The sequence below is a fragment of the Epinephelus moara genome, chromosome 18 (assembly GCF_006386435.1).
Source record: "Epinephelus moara isolate mb chromosome 18, YSFRI_EMoa_1.0, whole genome shotgun sequence".
Classification (NCBI taxonomy): domain Eukaryota; kingdom Metazoa; phylum Chordata; class Actinopteri; order Perciformes; family Serranidae; genus Epinephelus; species Epinephelus moara.
This window is the reverse complement of record NC_065523.1, coordinates 37058911-37079684: the sequence shown is the minus strand read 5'-3', so window position 1 is coordinate 37079684 and position 20774 is coordinate 37058911. Positions and strand designations below refer to the sequence as shown.

The following is a 20774-nucleotide window of genomic DNA, read 5'->3' as shown; positions in this document are numbered from 1 at the left end:
ATTATTAACCATTTAATAAGGTATTTTAATCAACAGTTGCAATTATATAGCAGTGTCCAAATGATGTTAATAGACAGTTTACAAACAATTCATTTACTATTACAAATACTTGATATAGTATAAAAAATGTTGTAATGTGTGCAACAATAAATAGTTAGAATAACATCAATTACAGCATAACTTATAACTAGTAAACATTCTTTATTATTATTTCATACTTAATAAAAGTTTAATTAACTATTGACCATTCATTAATGACGGCTATTACTGAAATTTTTTCTTAAAACCCACTTACGCAGTTTTCACAAAGATTCCTACATTCACCAATGTTTTCTTATTTGTTTTTTTTCTTAGGTGAGAACAGAGTCGACACACACTCAAGAGCTCACTAACGCATATTTGAGGGCTGAAAAGTTTGTGCAAATTAATTGGTTATTGTGTTTTCTTCAATTCTACACTTGTGTAATATTATAGGATTTAAATAACATTTATATTTATATTATTTATAATATATTTTGCCTGATATAAGACAGGATTGTCAGTACACACTGTTTCCATCATTAATTTTATTTATTTCACAGGGATAGTGCACAGCTGCTTAGCTGCGCCAGAGTTAGTTACAGTATAAGCTAATTTTCATCTGTAGTCCCTGGACATTATCATATAAAAAACACAATTACAAAACAGAACATATTTATGACACAACGGCTTCAGCAATAACAACAACACTGAGACACCACAACATCACTGTGTCCGCTGTAACAGATTTCTTTGGGGAAGGGGCATTCGGTCTTTGATACCAATCACTAGAGACCAGTGGATCTAACGAAATGAATCTAATGTGTATGTTAGTCAACACACACACTGGTTTTGCTGGGATTTTAAGAGTGGAGCAGAGCGGAGTAAAACAAACTACCACGTTTGGTAACATTGAGGAGACGTGTTGATTTTGAACAGCCTCGATAGCAGCGTCTGTCTTGTCTATAGAGCTTGCTGTTGTTGTTACTACTGTTCATTGGTTGCAGCACACTGACTGACAGCAGCGTCATCCCCCCCCGTGGCGCTCATTTTTTATTTCAACTTAAATCCTCTGTTTTACGTCATGATGCCAGAAGAGTCAGTCCACTCAGAGGAGTTGGGCGGATTCCAAGGTCTGGACCCAGGCAAAGACTTTTTAATAATTATTTTCATGATTTTACAAAGCATTATGGTCTTTTAAATTAAATAAGACGAGCACTTCATTTGGCATCAATTATGCTGACAGGGATCCATGCCATTCAGTAAATAGTGATTGATCATGCTATTTCAAGGCCCTGTCTTTTTGCACCCGAGGTCTAATCCCACTGTGGCAAATTTCCTGCTGCTGCAAGATGTTGCAGATCGTGTCATAAGAAAGGAATACACCTTCCAGGACTGTGTAGGTTTATTCGCAGTGAGTGACAAAGCCAAGCCTGTCACTGTCAGTTTCTGTGTGTGCACACGGCCCTGCAGTCTCATGCCCTTTGATGGGGATTGGTGGGGTGTTTCCCTGCGCTAATTAGAATCAACTGGCAGGCACTTTCAATCTACAAAGACATGGGATTCATCGTTATAAGAACTAAGGTGTGAACAATTCCGCAGTTTAAGAACATGTCATGATTTTGAAGTAGACTTTTCTCAGTGCCTTTCTCAAAACAAAATTAATTAAAGAAAGCTATTTGCACATCCATCTGTCTCAGATGCAGGCGCGTTGGAAACTATCACTTGAGTCTTTGAACAAAAAAATCCTGCACACTGCTCCAGTTCAGCTTCACAGTTTATTAGTAACACTAATGTTTCGGTCCTCCTGGACCTTCGTCAAGACTGCTGCCACAACACTGAAGAAATACTTGGCAGCAGAGAAGTATACTGGATATTTAATCTGCAAACTCGATCTCCCAAAGGATTAAATGATGAGACACCACGGCAAGTCATGCTCTGATGTATTTGGGATCTTAAGGGACCAATTTATATCACACGGCATAAGAGTTTACAATGCTGAACATTTGTAAATAGGCTTTATTGTGTAAGGAGCCTGAGGTTTTTCTTGTTCCCTTGTTCCTTGGTTTGTGGGGTAGGTGACATGTGGTGCACAGGCTGATGTCGGTTACTGAGAAACACACCCACACCTGTGCACACCTGTGAAATGGGTGGAGCAGCTTCTGTTTAAGCTCACTGTTGTTCATAACGGTGTTGAACAGTCTTTGACGAAGGTCCAGGAGGGCGTTAGTGTTAATAATAAATTGTGAAGCTAAACCTCAGAAGTGAAGCCGAGTGTTTACATCAGTGGATGTGTGTTTTGTCTGGTTTTCTGCACACACACTAGGACGCAGGTGCATCTGCAGGTGACGTGTTACACATGTTAATGCACCAACAAAGGCATCAAAGAATAAAACTGCAGGCTTGTAAACGTGGATGTAAACAATGCAGTTTTTTAAAGGAAGAACAAGAAAAATGCTTGCAAATGTTTATGAGGACAGAAAAGCATTAAACACGTCTGTCAGGCCTCGAGGATACACAGAGTGTGTTTTGGTGGGTAAGACTCAATGTAAACAGAAATGTTATGTTACAAGAAAACTCCACAGGGCACCTTTAAGGCCTTCACTTGGCAGTCGTGCTTTAATTACCTGTGTTCCCAAACAGTTTCTCAGTGACATGAACACAAACCAGTCGACATACAGTGAGCCTGCAGCTTCCACAACCCCTGGACCCTGTTGGTTTAATCCAGCCTCACAGTTTCTCAAGATGTCTGTCACAAAGTCTGCTGCCTGAAGTCATCACGACTCTTTGGGGTGTGTCTGTGAATAATTGGGAGCTGCATCACTCTTCCTTTTATTTCCGCAGGGCGTACAGCTTCTGTGTTGTTTTGGTGACTTTTCTCCCCCGCTGTGACCTAGCACAGTCAATTCTGCTGACAAAGGGAAAGAGTAATCGGCTTTGCTCTGTCTGTTTTGGCACGCACACTGTGTACGGTATCTGCCAGCCCGGCCGGCCCCAGAGCCTCTCATCATCTCACCAGTTCGCCTGTCGAGAATTACGCTTTCCCATCATTCTGTCTGGTATAACAGACCTGAACTCATCAGGATAATGCCTGTTATCCGTGAGCTGCAGTGACTTGTACTGTTACTGTGATCAGACCTGGAACAACTATTCCTCTTTGACTGGTGTATTTACACTGACGCATTACACTGTGACACACTGTGATTGAATAGTTTATCACAACAAGTTCTCCTTAATGTGAAAATCATCCAGGTATTATCTGTTCCCTGAGCTGCAGGTTTAAATCTATGAGTCTATATTTACACCTGCATTCAGGAGCTTAATGCCAGCCACACCGCATTTCAGGATTACCAACAGCAGCAGCAGCACACTGTATATAAAGCTCAAGCAACAGGACATATTAATGCGCCTTAATGAGCTTAACCTGTTTATTCCATCCTCCTTTCAAGGAACATTTTCTACGCCGTTGTTAAACAGAAGGTTTTTATAGATTATTTAAAATGCTATTCAAAAGGAGTCAAATACTTTTGAGTGACGTGCAGTTTTATGATTCCATTGTCCAATATTTAAGCACAGACGTGGTGCTGGCTGTGCGCTAGTACAACTTCAAACACTGTGTCATTAGTATGATTTATTTAACTATATTTTTAACTCGCTGTCAGCAGATAAAGCTTTGCTGTTACTATCAGGGAGATAAAGAGGTCATAGAAAAGCAAACAAAGGTAAACGTGTAAAAAAGTCAGAGACCCACCTGACCGCAGTGCTGCTGTCATGTCCTGTGCGTGATAGTACGAAGCGCGATGGAAATATGAACGATGCAGCTGATCTTCTTAGCACCTGTACCTTCCTGTCCTCTGTGTCATGTGAGCAAACAAAATCCTCTTCTACAGGGCGCTGTTCAAATGACCCACAGCAGCATCGTAGTGATACAACGGGATTTGCTTCAGTGTGTGACATGACAGAGGTGAATGGGCTGTTGTGATGGAGAATATAATGTCATGATGCAAACCGAGGTGTGTAAGGAGTGTGACAGTCTCATATTGTTGTATAAACATCTGCATACTATTAAACAAATCAGACACAAAGAACATATTGATTATATTCTGTATTCTTATAATCATATCGTCCAGCTTACATCCAATGAAATTAATCCGTTTTATACCAAATTACAATGATAGAAATAATAAAACACTTAAGCAGATGCCGGCCTGTATCCAGGATGAAATTCCTCCAGTGTAACTCCACCTGCAATTAAACACTCTGACTAGCCGTATAAAAAGAAGTCAGTAAATGTTATTTTCCCACATTTTCTGTGGTCGTTAAACAGCTAAATTATATCTTTGGCAAATTTCATCTGCCTATACTATTGCATAAATGCAGTTTCAAAGCCCTTACTACAGTGCCAGGAATATAATTCTGATGGGGAAATACTAAAATGAGTAATATACGCACATCATGTAGGTGCAAGGCTGTCAAAAAATGGCGCACGTGAAGAAAAAGTAACACCTGCACGCTAATGTTTCGAACCTACTTAGATCTTCATCAGGTCAAAATGTTTGAAAAGTTGACATCACATTTGTATTTACACGTGATTAACTATCTAAACCACACAGGGTGATAGAGCAACTACTGATAAGCAATTCACTAAAATATAAAGGAAAAAGTACACAGGGAAAAACAGTAAAACAACAAATTATTAAACGTATATCTTAATTTATGAGATATTAAATTATCCCATATTTCAGTTTACATCACCTGCGATCAAAAATATATTGTATTAAGTTCGAGGCAAAACAGAAGAAATCTTAAAAACATATGTACAGAACTTGTGTCTAAAACACCTTTCAAAAATTAGGTCAATTCCCAAGATGGAAAAAGAAATCATGCCATAATGGAGCTTGTCAGCCTGTTGGTGCGCATTAAATAGCTGTGGTTTCAGCTTTTCAAACATTATGACTTGACGAAGATCCTAGTCAGATCAAAAAGCTGTCTTGAATAAGTTTTGTTTGCAGCTTTTTCTTTATATATGAAGACATACTAAATCCTGCTCTTTTAATCTATGTTTCAAGCCTGAAAGAGTCCAGTTTAAAGGTATAATTTGACATTCAGGAAAATAGGTTTCACTTTAGCATTCTTGCCAAGATATTTTTCCAAAATGGGGATCTAATAATTTAAAGCTTTCGACCAGGGATGTCAACGCTTGACCATTAATGCTGAGCATATTTTTGACCGGTTACGCGTGTCGGCCTGTGGGTTAATTCTGCTACTCTTCACTTTTACTTCAAACAGGTCTGGTTGGAGCTAACGTTAGCTAATGCTACCGCTTATTCTGCGATTACTGCTTCTAACACCGTCCTGACCCAACACTTGTTGAAACATTGTGCCCGCTTTCCAGTCTTCCCCCAGGCGGCCCCCATGAGTAAGTGGCTCAGTTTTGAACCACAAACCTCCTTTAGCATTGTTAACTAGTGTTAGCTCTGTTAGCACAGTTTGCAGTGTCAGCACGGCTATTGGTGCTAACATAGGTAACAATGCTGTTATTGACTGTTAGCTCTGTTAGCACAGTTTGCAGTGTCAGCATTGCTAGTGGTGCTAACATAGTAGGTAACAATACTAAAGGGGCTTTGTGGCTCAAAATGAAGCAACTTGCTAACCGTGGCAACCTGAGGTGATACCGGTGGGTGACTATCATGTTTCGCAGCAACGCTGTCCCACCATTAGGATGCAAATTTGCGAAGAAGGATGCCTTACTCTGCCTTACTTTACCTCTGACTGGCTTACCCTGACGTTAACCTCAAACCTTAACCAAACCCGCTCCTCTTGCCTAAACCTTACCAATCCAACCAACGAAGGCAACGAGTACACTAGCCAATCATTGGGATCATTCTCTCATCATCCTATGATTCGGAAATTTGCCACCGGTGTGGCTAACATTAATCATGAATGAGCGGATCTGCTAGCTAGCTCCTTCTTAATCAGGGTGGCACACAGTGCAGAGCATCCGAGGCTAACGTTAGCTAACCAGTGGAGACTGGAGGGCACTGTGTTTCCTCATGTTAACGCAACAAGTCAGCTGTCTGTCATCAACTCCAGTGGCAAATAAAATAAAAGGCAAAACATTTACAGCACAAATTATTAAAATTTCACCACCTTTAACTGAATAGTGCTTTGAAACGCAGCGCTAACGCTAACTGAGTCAGTGAAGCACCTACTAAAAAGAAAGGCCTCTTGTAATTTCATGTCATTTTCTTTTTTTTGTGCAGTTAAATATTAACCGGTTAGTTATCAGTTAATGGGTGTCTGGCTATCAGAAGCAAAATGAACCGAAACTGACACCCTAATTTTGACACTAAAGTACATCTGAACCAGACTTAAAAAACATAACATGTAAAATGCATATGAAATTGTAGAATGCAAACTCCTTAAATTAAACCGCCACATTCTCAGAAACATCATTAGTTGAAACTAAGTGGTAGCTGCAGCCCTGAGCAGTAAGAAAGCACATTTTAAGAGTTTAAAAGGGTGTTACAAAGGTCACTCATTTTTGTACATTTTCAAATTAACACTAAACACATGAATCATGAATATGTTAACTGTTAATGATTATTGTTAGAAAAAAATATGCCCAAAGCTGTGAAATACACTTCTGTTGCTCTTTGGCTTTTTCTACTCTTTGAGCAAACAATATGAAACATATGGAATATTTTTGGCTGATAAGGCACAGAGACATTTAAGGTGAGAAGTATCTGCATGTTGAAATTCTCAGCTTTGTCCACCAGAGGGAGGAAGTGGATTTTAATAGTCCCTCAGAGCTGTTAGTCCACAGCTGCTGTAAAAGACCTACAACAAGATAAATGCCTTGCTCTTTGGCAGAGAAGTGATGGTGCTAAGAGCCAAAACACATTATAAGACTGCACCAGGTGGTGGTCTGCTCTCTCACATCACTCACTACTGACACGATTAAGGCCGATGAAGGAGTCTCTTTCTTCAATCATTTCCTACATGACAGAGCAACACTGACAGGTCTTCCGCTTGGTGGTGCCTCCTCCCTCTGCTGCAGCGGGTGGAGATGAATTATGCAGCCCCTTATCGCCTTCCTCTCCCTGGACTTTAACCCCGTTGCCATCCAGGGGAACTTCTTGAAACACTTTGGCCTCTTTCTCTGCCTGAGGTGCAGCAGACGTTTCAGAGGCAGACGTCTCAGAAGCAGACGTTTCAGGTCCTATGACGTGTTCTTCTCCGTCCTCAGTGATCATCACTCGCTCCACAGTGATCATGCTGCTGTCACGGTCCTCCTGGCTCTGAGCTTGGTCAGCGTCAGCGTATCCCAGGAACACAAGTGTGACGGGGCCTTCCTCCAACTTTAGATCCTCCACGTTCTCTACTTCTCCTGCAATGTCTCTGACCTCCACTCTGTCCTCTTTTTGATCCTTCTCGTTGCCCAAACTCACAGCACAGTCCTCTTCCTCCAGCTCAGCCTCAGAGTCGTAGCTTTTAGAGCTCTCTAACGGAGCATCGTCCTCCTTTGACACGTCATAATGGGTGGAAAAAGACAGGACTTTTTCCTGTGGGGCTGCATCTACATTCTCTATCTTTATCTCCGGCTCATTTGGCGTGACTGTGACCTCATCCAGCAGCACTTTCATCCCGACCCCATCGACGATGCTCAAGATCTGCCCGAGCTCTTCAGTCGAGGGTTGACTCCCTGACCCACCGAAAGCATGGATGCTCTTCCTGCCATCATCGAAGACAGCGGTAGCCATCGGTGCAGCACCGGCCGGTTCAGACACAGGGGCCACTGACCTGACGATGGAAGCACCTGTCTTAGGGTCTCTCTCAACCTGCACAGCCACCATCCCCAGGACTGCAACACAGGAGAAATTATGGAGATAGAATATTATAATTGCAGTCCAGGACAATGAATGTATCATAGGTGTGTTTAAAAGGTGAGAGGTACAAAGGTTAATGCCAGGTCAGGATCAGAGCCGTGTGTAACTAATATGAGCCAGCACAATACATAGAGACACAGTAAGTCAAACGCAGCCAGCTCTTTACTCCACACAGCCCTCCAACAGGCATAAAAAATTAACGAACAGAAATAACAAAGTGGGCTAAATATAACCTATAATCACCTCAGTCCCATCGTTAAGTCGTAGCCCGAGGGCAGAGCAACATTAAATAAAGGGGTCATCAGTTGCAGGAGGAGAACAGAGACTCTAATGCAAATAACTTATTCTGTAGCCTAAATTCCTGCTTATCGAGTCGTATATTTAATATTTTCCACAGTAAAACATTTTGGTTCTGTTCCAGCACTGTTAAGTCCCATCATCACAAAGGGCTGCAGTTAGAGTTCTGAGGACCTTTGAAAATTTACAGTGTTACAGGAGCTAATCTTAACTTTAGGGGACGTAAAACCACCAATTTTTGAGCCAAAAACACAAAATACATGAGCTCAGTGTTAGCTACAGTGTCAGTCATTCCTGTGCCTCACCTGATCGGCCGTCCTGCCCACTTTCATGAAACATCCTTTGTGCCATTTGTACAGAGACGTGATCCTCAGCTGCTGTATTCACTGAAAAAGAAAATGTATATGTTGGACTGTGTGTTTTTAAATTGAAGAAAAGTTAAAATATATTCTTGCTCAGAAATTAGCATATACTAGGGATGCATGATAATAGCGGCACGTCATCAGTATCGGCCGATATTGGCTTTAAAATGAACTGAAATGGCCAACGTGCTTTTTCTTATTTTGCACAATGAATGAATATTACATGCGTTGAAAAGTATTGTAGTTCATGTGTCCATCTGCTGCTGGGCCGTCATGATAAGAGTATGCATGTATAATATGATGTTAATTCAACTACAGAAGAGACTTGATGATCACTTAAATTAGGTGGGGAAAAAAGTGGATATATCGATAGCAGCATCGGTTGCCAGTCAAATAAGTCCTTATATATCGGCATATCGGATATCGGCAAAAAATCCAATATCGTGCATCCCTAGTTTATGCCTCAGTATTAGTTCTAACTTGCTAATTATTTGGTGAAAATTGTGATCACCAGACAGAAGGAATTCAAGTTGTGTTCAGGGACACTGCCCCCTACAGTACATTAGTGTTCTCAACTTATGTACTCTGCACAAATGTGGGATGAACAAAAGTGTGGCTGCTGATAGCACCATGAATTTCCCATCACTTGCAGCCTCTACCTGCCCCGTCTCAAGGTCCCGTAAGATATTGCTGTAATGTTATTTCAGCATAAACACGCTCATGAAGTTTTGCAGCTGAGGGCAATTTGCCCTTTCGTAAATGAATTATCCATGTGACTAAATACAAGAACACAGGGGGCAGATCAATGGCAGAGAGAGCAAGAACAGCTTCAGCTCCTGACCGACGAGGTGCAGAGACTTCAGTTGCCACTAACTCTCTGAAGATCCTGTTGATTTCATCGTAACTGCATGTTGCCAGTAGTGCAAATCTCCGTCAATGGGACTGGTGTTGCAGTGACGCTCATTTGGATAGAAAAGAGCCAGTTTCGTGCCAAAGTTATGCACATTACCTGAGTTAAATACCTGGTGCAGTTCGCCTTTTGAATAATACTTTTCCCTTTTGTCTTGTTCATGCAGGTGTAGCAGCCCTAAAAGCAGAGCAGTCTGTCAGTGTTCAAGAGCTGCCATCTGATGACACTTTCCATGATGGAGCTGGTGAGCCTGCTTTCCTTTCTTCTATGTTTAAAGTAGAATAAAAATGTACAGTGGCTCTTCTTAAAAGGTGAAAAAGACAGATGTTCTGAATCACTTTATGGTGTAAAGAAGAAAAAGATGTTTTAATGTTTGCAGGGCTTTTGACGTGCATTTCAACAACGAAGGTGCCATTCTTTTGCCTTTGAACTTCCTATCCACACAGGAAAGGATTAATAAATAAAACATATATCATATAAATTGGGTGAAAGATCAGATTCCAGATTAGAGAAGGAAAACGTAGCTGATTTAGTGTTTTTGAAGAAAGTTAACAAACTGAATTAGCTGCGTCATCATGATAAGTTACTGTCACATTTTCACCATCGAAGAAGCGACTACAGCGCCCAGTGATGAAGTTTTGAGCTAGTTAACGCCAAGTGTAACTCACTTTAAAGATCTTTTGTCATGTGACGAGGTCCAATCAATCACAGCCAACAGATATCTTTCCCTTCCTCCGTAAATATCAGTCTGATATATACGGAGAAGAAGCTCTTCATTTTAGTGCAGAGCTGCCAGAGCTTTACATCTGTCCCACAGAGTGCAGAGGTGCGACGGCCCGTTTTAATTAATATTATATTTCATTTATGCCAATATAACCCCCTAAATCCTACAATAGGCACATAGGTCAGAGACAAAATTAGAAAAGGAACAAAAGAGTAAAACAAAGCCCTGACAGTTTGGATAGACTTAATTCTGACATTGAATGACGTTTAGGAAAAGACAGTCATTGTTTACTGAAATATCAGTGACCGTACTTCGTGTTGTTTCACATGCTTTCTGCCGTATGTCAGAGTCAGCTGTGTTCTTAAACTCCCACACCCTGTTCACTCCCAGTTTCTCTGTGCACACGTGGAAATGGGCTGAACTGGGTGGGGATAAACTTCTGCCCTTGCACAGCAGAGTGAGTCACATGCAGGCAGAATGTAAGTGATGTCGTCACAGTGAAAAGTAGAGCTGTTTCTCAGCTGCGGCTCCATTCTGTCATCCTGATTTAAATTACTATTCTTCACGCAAAGACTTAGTTATGGTAAATTATCATCCGTCAGCAGAGAATAGACTCTGGGCAGGCGCTGTCATGAGAGTGACAAAGAAGAGATAGAAGCTGATGGTAAGCTAATGATGATTACAGCCCAGCTGACTCCTTACCTTGTGCGTCCTCGTCAGTGCCAGCCTGCAGGCAAAGAAAGGAGACAATTTAAGTGCTCTCCATGGTTGGACACTTAAAACAGACACTGAGTCTGCAACTTTAAACACATGCCTCCCGTCCTCTCTGGAGCCCTCCCCAGCTTGTGCCCTGCCATGAATATTTCACAGTCATCATCAGAAGAGTGTTGAAGCAAGCGGAGTCCCATCATGGCCCAACAGCCATTTGAGTCCTGCTGATGGTCGCTTGTGTTACACTGAGCTAAATGTGGGCGGTACAGTTGAGCAATACATTTGGTGGAGGGCTTGTATGAGGTACTTATCCATAGTCAGTGTGTTACCTACAGTAGATGGTCGGCATGCCTCCAGTTTGGAGAGGTGGGCCGGGGTACCACCATGGAAGCTGAGCAATGTGCTGCTGTGGACGTATTTTAGCCACCTAAATAAAGTTTAAGTGTACGCTATGTTTAGAATATTTTCACCACTTTACCATACTGTCAGACAGACCTTTCTGGAATCTATGCCCTTTTCAAAACCACACAGGAGTGGCTGGTCTATTGCTGCCTCCATCAATTAGCCTGTGTTATTATGTTTGGTGAATCGGTAAAATAGTGGTTCTTAAATGTTTTTCAATAATGTACCCCCTTGAAATACATATATATATATGTATTAGCCAAGTACCCCCCAACCAGCGCAAAACAGTCAATATCAAAACTGACTTTTCAGGTCACAGTGAACAAACAGTTTACAGCAGTCAACATTTTTACTTTAAAAATAGTAATACTACATATAAAGTCTGGTTTATTACATTTAAATTTAAATGTATTGAACTTAAATGGTGTTGAAATTGAAATCACGTCATCAGTATAGGAGGGACTCAGTGAAAACCCAGTGGCTATTGTTGTTTCTCCGCTAGTTGCTCTCATGGAGGAGCAGGACAGGGAAGCAACCAAGCTGGGAATCACAGCCATGCAACTCGGAGTCCACAGTGAGGAGGAAATCCGCAAAGACGGCAACACTCTTTCCCAGACATCATCACAGCTCATCTCCGCTGCAGCTACAGTGGCGTTGTGCTAGCCTACGTCACACGTTTCGTTTACTCTGATTGGTTTTCCATCTTTCCAATTGCGTGAAGGGGCACTTTGAGTGACAGCCGTTGATACCGCCCCTCAGGAATAGAGGAAATGTACACTCCGTGTCCAGACCCATTAGCGTTTTGCGAATTGGGTCTGGACAAGCCAGGCTAGCCATACATGTCCTACTGTGCAGAAATTTGGGGAAATGCATATAAAACAAATATTGACCCTATAATTTAACTTCAGAAAAGAGCCCTTAGAATAATACAAAAAGCAGGTTATCATGAATTTAACCAATCAACTTCTAGCATCCCACACCTTAAAATTTCCAGACACTGACTGTCGAGATATTTGACTAGATGATCATAGTTTACAAAAAATGTGATGCAGTGACGATTAGGGTTGCAGCAGTATACTGGTTTCAAGGTATACTGTGATATTAAAGTTTACGGGTATCATAATTTAAGCATTTGTTTGTCTATGATATTGAAAAAAAATGCAGCTGGACGGAGAGCCTCACCTTTACTTTAGTTATTTTCAAAAAGGAGACTTTTTACACAGACTTCCATTGAAAAACTGGTTTCAAGTTTCAGTTATAGTAATAACATGTATGTTCACCAACAAAAGCTCCTCTGTTTCCATTCCTTCAGGGGTCATTCTGACTAATCATATCATTATGTAAGGATGAGGTTATTTTCTGAGACCGTTATCGTACCATGAAAATCTAACCCAGTTGCAACAATTTTGGTCGCAGTCTAGACCCCTTCAACTGATGTTTTCTTCTCTAAACTGTGGACGTGTCGGCCGCCATCTACTGCAGGTAAGCACTGACTGTGGATAAGTACCTCACATAACTCCACCTCAAAAGATCCAAACTATCCCTTTAAAGTTCACATACTGTGATGCATTTGCTGCAATGAAAGAAAAATTTAGGCTGATGTCAATGTATTAAATGATATTAAAATATATAACATTCAAGATGCAAAACACACGCATTTACAGGAGTGTAATATTCATAAAAAATTTATGACAACAAGGAGGACATTTGTTTCATTATTCACCAAATTCAGGCTAAAATCCAGTTTAGATTTACTCATGCAGCGATAAATCATTATGTGGTAGCACTGTTCTCTATTTTTTATTCATGAACCATAATTCGAAGCACTCACATCCCAGCTGTACGGGCTCGTAGATTATTTTCTGTTTGCTGTAATGTTTATTTATTTAACACTCGACTGCTTGGGATGTGGCAACAGGCCAACAGAACACGATTTGCATCTTTCGACCTCAGAGATTATTTTGCCCCCTATTTCATATTCTCCAACGCAGTAGTTTTGATTTTAAAAAGTCCAGCCTTTGAGGAGAGCGTTAGCTGAAGGGGAACATGGTGCTGTGTTTACTTACTCACTGCCTTCACTGCAGCTCAAATCAGAAAATATTTTGGGGCTATTTACTGTACGTCTCCAAATTTTCAGACCTCACATTGCAAGAAAACCTGGATATTGTCGTAAAGAATATGACACAACTCGCTTTATATTCAAGGCTGTTTTGTGGGTGTGTGAATTTATGGCACTCTAGAAACATCCGTCTGCCTGTCTCACCTGATCGTCACTGTGTGTTCTGCCTCTGTCTGCGCCGTTGACGGATCTTTTGTTTTCTTTTTGGGAGGCTTATTCCTCTTCTCTGGCATCAGCTGCCTCCTCGTCTTCGTCCTCAGGCGTCTTTTGACTTTTGGTTTGTTCCCTGACACACATTGGTGCAGACATGATATTTGTTAACACAAAAAGATGCACATTAGAGCTCATGAAATAAATAATTCAGAGCCGTGGACCAAGAAAAAAGAGACACTGTGAGTTGTGTGTTTACGTCCTTGGCTCTAATCCATCACATCAACTGTCACATGGCTGCCTCCTTATCTGATCTGGTCATGGTTGATATAGAAGTGTGTCTGTGGCGAAAATACTGTATTCCCCGCTTCATGGCAAATTATATCTTTAGAAATGGGTGTGTGAACGTTGCATATCTGTTATCTGTGTGCCAGCAGAGTGCAGACTAAGCAGACTTAAAACCACAAGTGTTACAGTGCCCCTCCATCAAGAGTGTCTCAAACACTTCAAAGGTGTAAAATTGTGACACATTCTCACTCTAACCTCGTCACATATCGACGTTTGGTCATGGACTTTCCACATCAACATGTGACATGCAAGGTACCCTGGGTGTGTTGGTTGTTGACGTTCTGGGATGCCGTGTCATTGTCTGTTTTGAAAATACGTTATATCCTGACACCGTCAGGTGCCATTACACAATAACGGCGACCAGCTGCGTATCATGCTGACATAAAAGGACACCTTTTTTCGTTGGTGTCTGTCGCTGGAAGTAACTGCCCAGGCGCCGGTATTTTCTGACAACTGTCTGACATAGTTTTACAGCGTGTGATGTTCCTACTAAACGTGGCCAAAGTTCCAAATAATGAGGTATAAAATATTTAAGTAACCCCTGTCAGGCTCCAGACTGGATGTCTTTATATGGTCATCTGCTCCAGGCACACTACTGCAGGTGTTTACATTACATACACTGCTACATGTAGCTACATGCTAACATCAAGGAAATGTGGAATCTTGGTTGCTGATGTTGTTGATGTCTCCTGTCCTGAAGATTTGGGTTTAGATCACCAGTGACCCTGACATAAATGAGTTGCAAGCTGTCAAGATTGACAAGGATCGATATGTTAAGCTAACTTCAGTTTTGTAATTGTACTCCTTTGCCTCTGTAGAGTTTTTATTTACATGGGCATTTGTCTCTCATGTGTATTTATACATTTCTGATGATGAGCGACTGACAGGTGACAGATTTTTCGAATAATCCCCCCCCCCCCGGAGCAACGGACACAGAGATCCATTCATCATCACGGCCGGGTTCCACCGGCTGCAAAGCGTCACGTCAGCGTAGCGTCGCGTAGCGTCACGTCAGAGTAGCGTCACGTCAGAGTAGCGTCACGTCAGCGTAGCGTCACGTCAGCGTAGCGTCACGTCAGCGTAGCGTCGCGGCGTATTCATTTGGGCTCCACTGACTGCGTACGGAAGCGACACGTAGAGAAGCCAGCGGGGTTGTTTACCGTTTGCTGAGCTGAGAGGCTGCATGTAGGCTGCATGAAATGTTAAAGCATTTTCCACCTAAGTTATTACATATATTTGAGTTATCTACAAGTTTACTGTACTGTTTGTCATCTACTCGCTTTCAAATGTCCGCCACGGACATTTACACAATGTCACGGATAAACATGGGTAAATGCATGAAAAAAAATCATCACATATCACCTCTGATAATGGTTTATTCATTTAAAAACACATTGTGCTCGTTTAGCACACTATTTCATGTAGTTTTTATCTGCTGGAGGGTCGCGTAGGGGAGCGTAGCGCGACAAAAATAGAAGAGCCGCGTAAAATAGAGAGTTGTCGCGCGACAGACGGGGGTTGTCGCGCTGCTCCCGTTGCCGGTGGAGCCGCTGTAATTGATTAACAGGGGGGCGAGCTGCTACGGGACTCGCGCTGCAGACGTGTCGCGCCGCTGAGCCCGGCCGTACGGTCCCTCGCCGCCTCCTGCGTGCCTCGCTCTCAAATGACTGTGCATACTTGTTGTAGACTTGTGATACGCAAGCTTTGCCTCACAGAGTTTGCACTGCACCTCATTTTCGTTTATTTTGTCGAAGTTGTTCCACACGGAACTTTTTGATGACTGTAGTAGACTCTGCATGTTTCTCCTGTTTGTAGAAGAGCATCAAACTAGCTGGTAGCCCATCTCACACCGCTGTAGCAATCCTATACTGCCCTCGTGCGGTTAGGAGCTGAATTGCATGTCAAATAAAGGGGGGAAATAAGACGGCAAATAGTAATAGTCGCATTAAAAAAAACGATTTTTCAAAATAAAACGACTTCGAAAATTCAAAAATCGTGACCCATCCCTACTCACTACATAATCATTTTTACATCGTACTCAGTAAGAATAGTATCCTAAGGCCTTTGCACACTGAGTCTGTTTATTTCAGATGCGTTTTTTAAATTTATCTTCAGAAAAAATCAAAACCTTGCACACTGAGTCTGATGCGTTTTATTCGTTGTGAAAATTCACAATACGTGACAAAATTAAAAGATGCATTTCCTCCTTTGCCTCTTTCCACTGGAGTTACCTATCTGACTGTCACCACTCCCTCACTGTCTTTCATTTGGCACTGCAGCTGCATGAAGGGGCGGAGCTGCTCTGCACAACAACAACAAAAAAAAAGCTTTCAGGATCAGGACTAACCAAAGCAAATTAAACACTCTCTGTGGCTGGTTTTGGAAAGGTTAAAAAAAAGACACCATCATCCAAATGTTTTGGATTCAGAGTATTGAGACCAGAAACCCAAAGCTTCACCGACCTGGTGTGCCCAGTGATTGATGCTAAGCTGTCATTGGACAGTCGCTGTTAGCGTCAGTTGTGTTAACAGAAAACAAGAGACATGACCAAAACAAACACATTGCACACCAAGCCTTCTGCCCGTGTTTACACAGAGCAGCAGCGATCATTCAGGGGATCAGGACAACCAGCGAGCCACCTGGCAGCACAGACCGAGCGAGGCCTGTGGTGCTGCCATTTTGGATCTTTGCGAGGATGAGTAAGGCCAGCAGACTGCTGTTGTCTGAGAGTGACAGTGAAAGGTGTCACAGCTCTGCCACAGGCCCCTCGGCGCCAGTCACACTGCTCACGGAGCTAAGATACAATCTGTCACTCACGCCTGGCTGTGGCTTGAGCCGCAGTGACAAACTGAAACCTGACAATGCCTTTTTTAAAAACACTTGAAGCTTTAAACTCTTGATTGATCCAACTCTGCACAGATCTGTGTGCATGTATGTATGTATGGGCTCAGTCTCAGTGGGTGGGACCAGGGAAACAAATAGCTGCAGTGGGGCTGCTGTGAACACCATCATCTACTTTAAGTAGCAGAAAGTGACAAATTCTGCCACAGAGATGAAAAAGGCGTTGTCGTATCTTCAGGCTAAAGTCATTCATCTGCAGCAGGGGGATGGTCTGTCCCTGCCGCGAGCGATGTGCTCACCCCGAGGCAACGGGTGGTTGGAGAAAGCACAAATGTGTTGCTCGCTGTTTGTGTGGGAGGCTGTTACAGCGTGCGCGATGCAGCGCTGGCGTATAGACAACAAAGGTTGTTATGTTTTTATTTCAAAAGAGCATGTCCTGCAGGGAACAGTGAGTGTGATGCACAACAGCTCAGTGCAAAGAATCCTTAACGCATGTCAGAAAGATGTCCTTTTCTGCTTTTCTAGCATCACTTCCCTTCGTGCAGTTTCTCTCAGTTACTGACATCACATTCGTATTTTCAACGCTGGAACAGAGTTTTAATTCAATGTATTTCCACATGTAGGTCAGGTCAATATAACAACAAGGGATCCCTGTGTGTGGTGCAGGGAATCAGTGAGCTCTCTGCACATCACGCTCATGAAACTAAAAAACAACTTGCTTATATGAGTAAATCAGAGTCATAATGAAGTCCAAGTGACCCCGCCCTAAACACTAGAGCCGGGCGTCGGCTTTCAAGCAGCTCAGCTTGGCAGAAGTCACAACACATGACACGACATGAGGGTGGGACACAGCAGCGGTCAGTTTCTAACATGAAGCAGCTGGGAAGGAGGAAAACAATGAAACTGAATGGGCGGATCCCAGCGTCCAGTTTTCACAGCATTTATAAGAAAAGAGAGGTCTGTGTTAAAGGAATATTTAGACATTGGATTTGTGGCAGAGAGTTAGATGAGAGAGTTGATACCAATGTAGCAGGTGTTGGGAGGTGAAATCTGGTACCAAAGCTAGGCATTATTTTGTAAAGAAATTGTGCCATTGAAAAAGTGAAAATCGCAAAAGAAGTTGCTTTTTTTGTTGCTGTCATTGGTATAATTCATTAAAAACCAAAGGCAACTTGTTTCACACCGCGTTTGAGACTTTTTATTTCTAAACTATTTTCTTTAACACACTCACACACAATTTGTCAAACAAACAGGGAAGCACTCCTGTATTACTTTGTGATTTAAATCACACTAACGTTACCACTAACCATGCACATTTAATCTAACTCGCCTTGATTCTTTTAGCATGCGTAATAGATGTGGATGGAACAGCTTCTGTTCCTGTGATTTGTCTTGTCTATTCAGGTGTTTCAGTCGTTCTCCAGGTGTGTTATGCACTAGAAGTGTTTGTATTATTTGTTGATAATTATAAGACGTTCATGCCACACGTGTTTGCAATCTTCACAACCAGACACAAAGAAGTGAGTTTGATGACACATGGGAAACTACAATGATTGCTCAAATATACAGAAAAGTTGCTGTGATTGGAGAAGAAATCACGAGCATTGGTTAAACTCGTGTTAATTGTTACGACCGCACATCCTGGAGGAGCTGAATTATTGTACAGACATGACATCAATCCTCTCATCTAACTCTTGGTAACAGACAGAATAAGTGTGATTCCCAAAATGTCAAACTTTTCTTTAAATAGTTTGGAGCACCAAATGGAAAGACTTTGCTTCACTGAAAAACTTAAAACATTTAAGTCACTTAAATCACCTTTTTCTGGGCCGCCTTCAACCACTCCTCGTCTGTCTCCCCTGTCAGCCTCTTCTCTTCTTCCTGCTGCCGACGCCTCTCCTGTGACAGAGGAAAAAGTTAAATCCTTGAAGAGGGAACGTGAGGAAAAAAGCAAAGACTCGTGGAGCGAGTTTCCTGTCTTCGTTGTTGAGGTGTGTCATCAAAGAGAGAGGTGATAAGTAGGCAGTTAAAGCGGAAGGAAACCAAAGAAAATCATACACCACAGCTGATAAGACAGGAGGGTAAAATCCACTGTGTCTACTTCAGGACCTCCACAGTGCCGTGCCTGCAGACCAACTCCCCTCACTTTCCTGCCACAGCTATCATAGAACATGAAAAAACTATTGAAAGTGACAGACTGTCTACTCTGCCGTTAGATTTACATAACTTGGAAGTCATGTCTGCAATCTAAAAGACACAAAAAAGACAATTTATTCAGTTCTCTAGGAACGTTATCACTACTCACCCCTCACTTAAAAGGAATCTTCCTGCAAGTTATCTCTCAACAGCAGAGAAAACTTAATATTCCAAAGAGGTGAACTAAAACATCTGCTGTTTTTCTCCTTCTAACAACAGACAGAACTTGATCCAAGAACACTGTTCTTCTGGTGGTGGGTTACACCCGCTTTTTAATATAATTCCTCAGTAACACCCCTTTGCAGTCATGGTCCCTGAAGACAAGGACGTCTTCTGTGTGAACGCAGAGCACTGAGAGACACAGAGAGAGGGGGGGATATTTTTAGGATACGTGACCGACAGATTAAAGCGTGGAGATCCAGCTGGCAGAGCGCAGGGATGCCGAGAGAAATAGTTCAGTGACACAGCACATTGTATGCATGCTGACACTGTATCTGCAGCGTTAATGTAAGCCATAAACATGCCGAGGCCCACTCCAGGCCCTCGCTGGCTCTGCTGAAGTGGGTCACTTGTGTTCGGACTGATTTTATATTCGAGAGGTCAAGCAGGCTGCGATCCGGCCCTCAAACCTTTCATTTCACAGATCAGTGGTTATTGGCCAGAAAAGTTAACTGGGGAATGTTCTTTGCTCGCTCACTTCAGGCGCTGCAGATCAAGTGACACCGTTCCACCAAAGTGACGTGAAACGATGTTGGTGTGGTGAGATTATTTTGACACGAGGTGAGAGTTCAAGTTGATTTAAGGCAGACTGAAGTGGACAGTGAAAGGGCAAAAGTAAAGACAGAAAGAAAGACACTCTCACCACGGTGGCTTGCAGCCTTTGCTGGTGCTTCTCTGCCTCGTCCATGTTGGACCTTGGAAGAAATATTAACATATATAAATATGTAAATTTTAAGAAAACATGGGAGAGCAGTCACCAAAATATACCAAACGGGGATGTTTGGACTCATAAAGTGAAGTAGTATAAAATGTTGTAATGCCAGTTTTCTGTTTCTGTGATGGATGCAGCCCGCTCTCATTCTGAAGTCGTCAGATATCGCCACTTTGTTGGTGATTTCATTTCACACACCGACACTAAGAGCCACATCTGGCGGCGCTATGATGCATCAGCATGGTACGTCAATTTGTAATGTGGCCGAATGGACCCTTTCACCGTGTTATGATACACCGCCGGTCATGCGGATGGCACCTGTCCTGGCAGTACGACACGCAGACGGACGACATCAGGTAGAGACACTGGGTGCGGTTACGTGATGGCTTTTTATTCAGAATGAAATAAATCTGAATGAAATCATTTGGAATTAAAGTCTTTCCAGGTAGTCTACATGGGAAATATTCATTCTGAATGAGGGTTTACACGGAGATCAGTTTAATCGCCTGTATTCGGGTCCGTGCAAGGTTTGAGGCAGGGAAGGTTTCTGATTGGATAGGGGGCGGGGCGGATGTTATGTGTTTACGTTTACCGGAAGAAAACACTGTAGTCCTCGCGCCGGATAACAAGATGCTTGACGACGCCGTTCTTAGTGCCTTTTTCAGGCGTGTTTTGCTTATATTCTTGAAGCAGCAGTATGACAACAACCTTGTTCTGCTAATGCTTCATCTGTTGAGGAGGAGAAGGGAGGTAGAAGGTCGAAGAAGGGAGATAGAAGACCGTGCTGTGGCGAATGGAAACCGATTAGTGCAACGCGTCCGACTGCTCTATCTCAGCCCGTTGCTATGCGCGCTATATACGTCATCGCGCCAGAAG

The 20774-nt window shown here is 42.4% G+C and overlaps 1 protein-coding gene and 1 pseudogene across 1 annotated transcript in view; one reads left to right on the top strand and one right to left on the bottom strand.

Moving 5' to 3' along the window:
* plppr2a (phospholipid phosphatase related 2a) overlaps positions 1-20774 on the top strand; it is a 181264-nt gene that overhangs the window by 26161 nt on the left and 134329 nt on the right. The window contains exon 2 of the mRNA XM_050069018.1: positions 9643-9720. The gene's annotated coding sequence lies outside the window, so the exon portion shown is untranslated. The remainder of the gene's footprint in view (positions 1-9642; positions 9721-20774) is intronic.
* On the bottom strand, positions 4120-19874 carry LOC126406179 (uncharacterized; annotated as a pseudogene).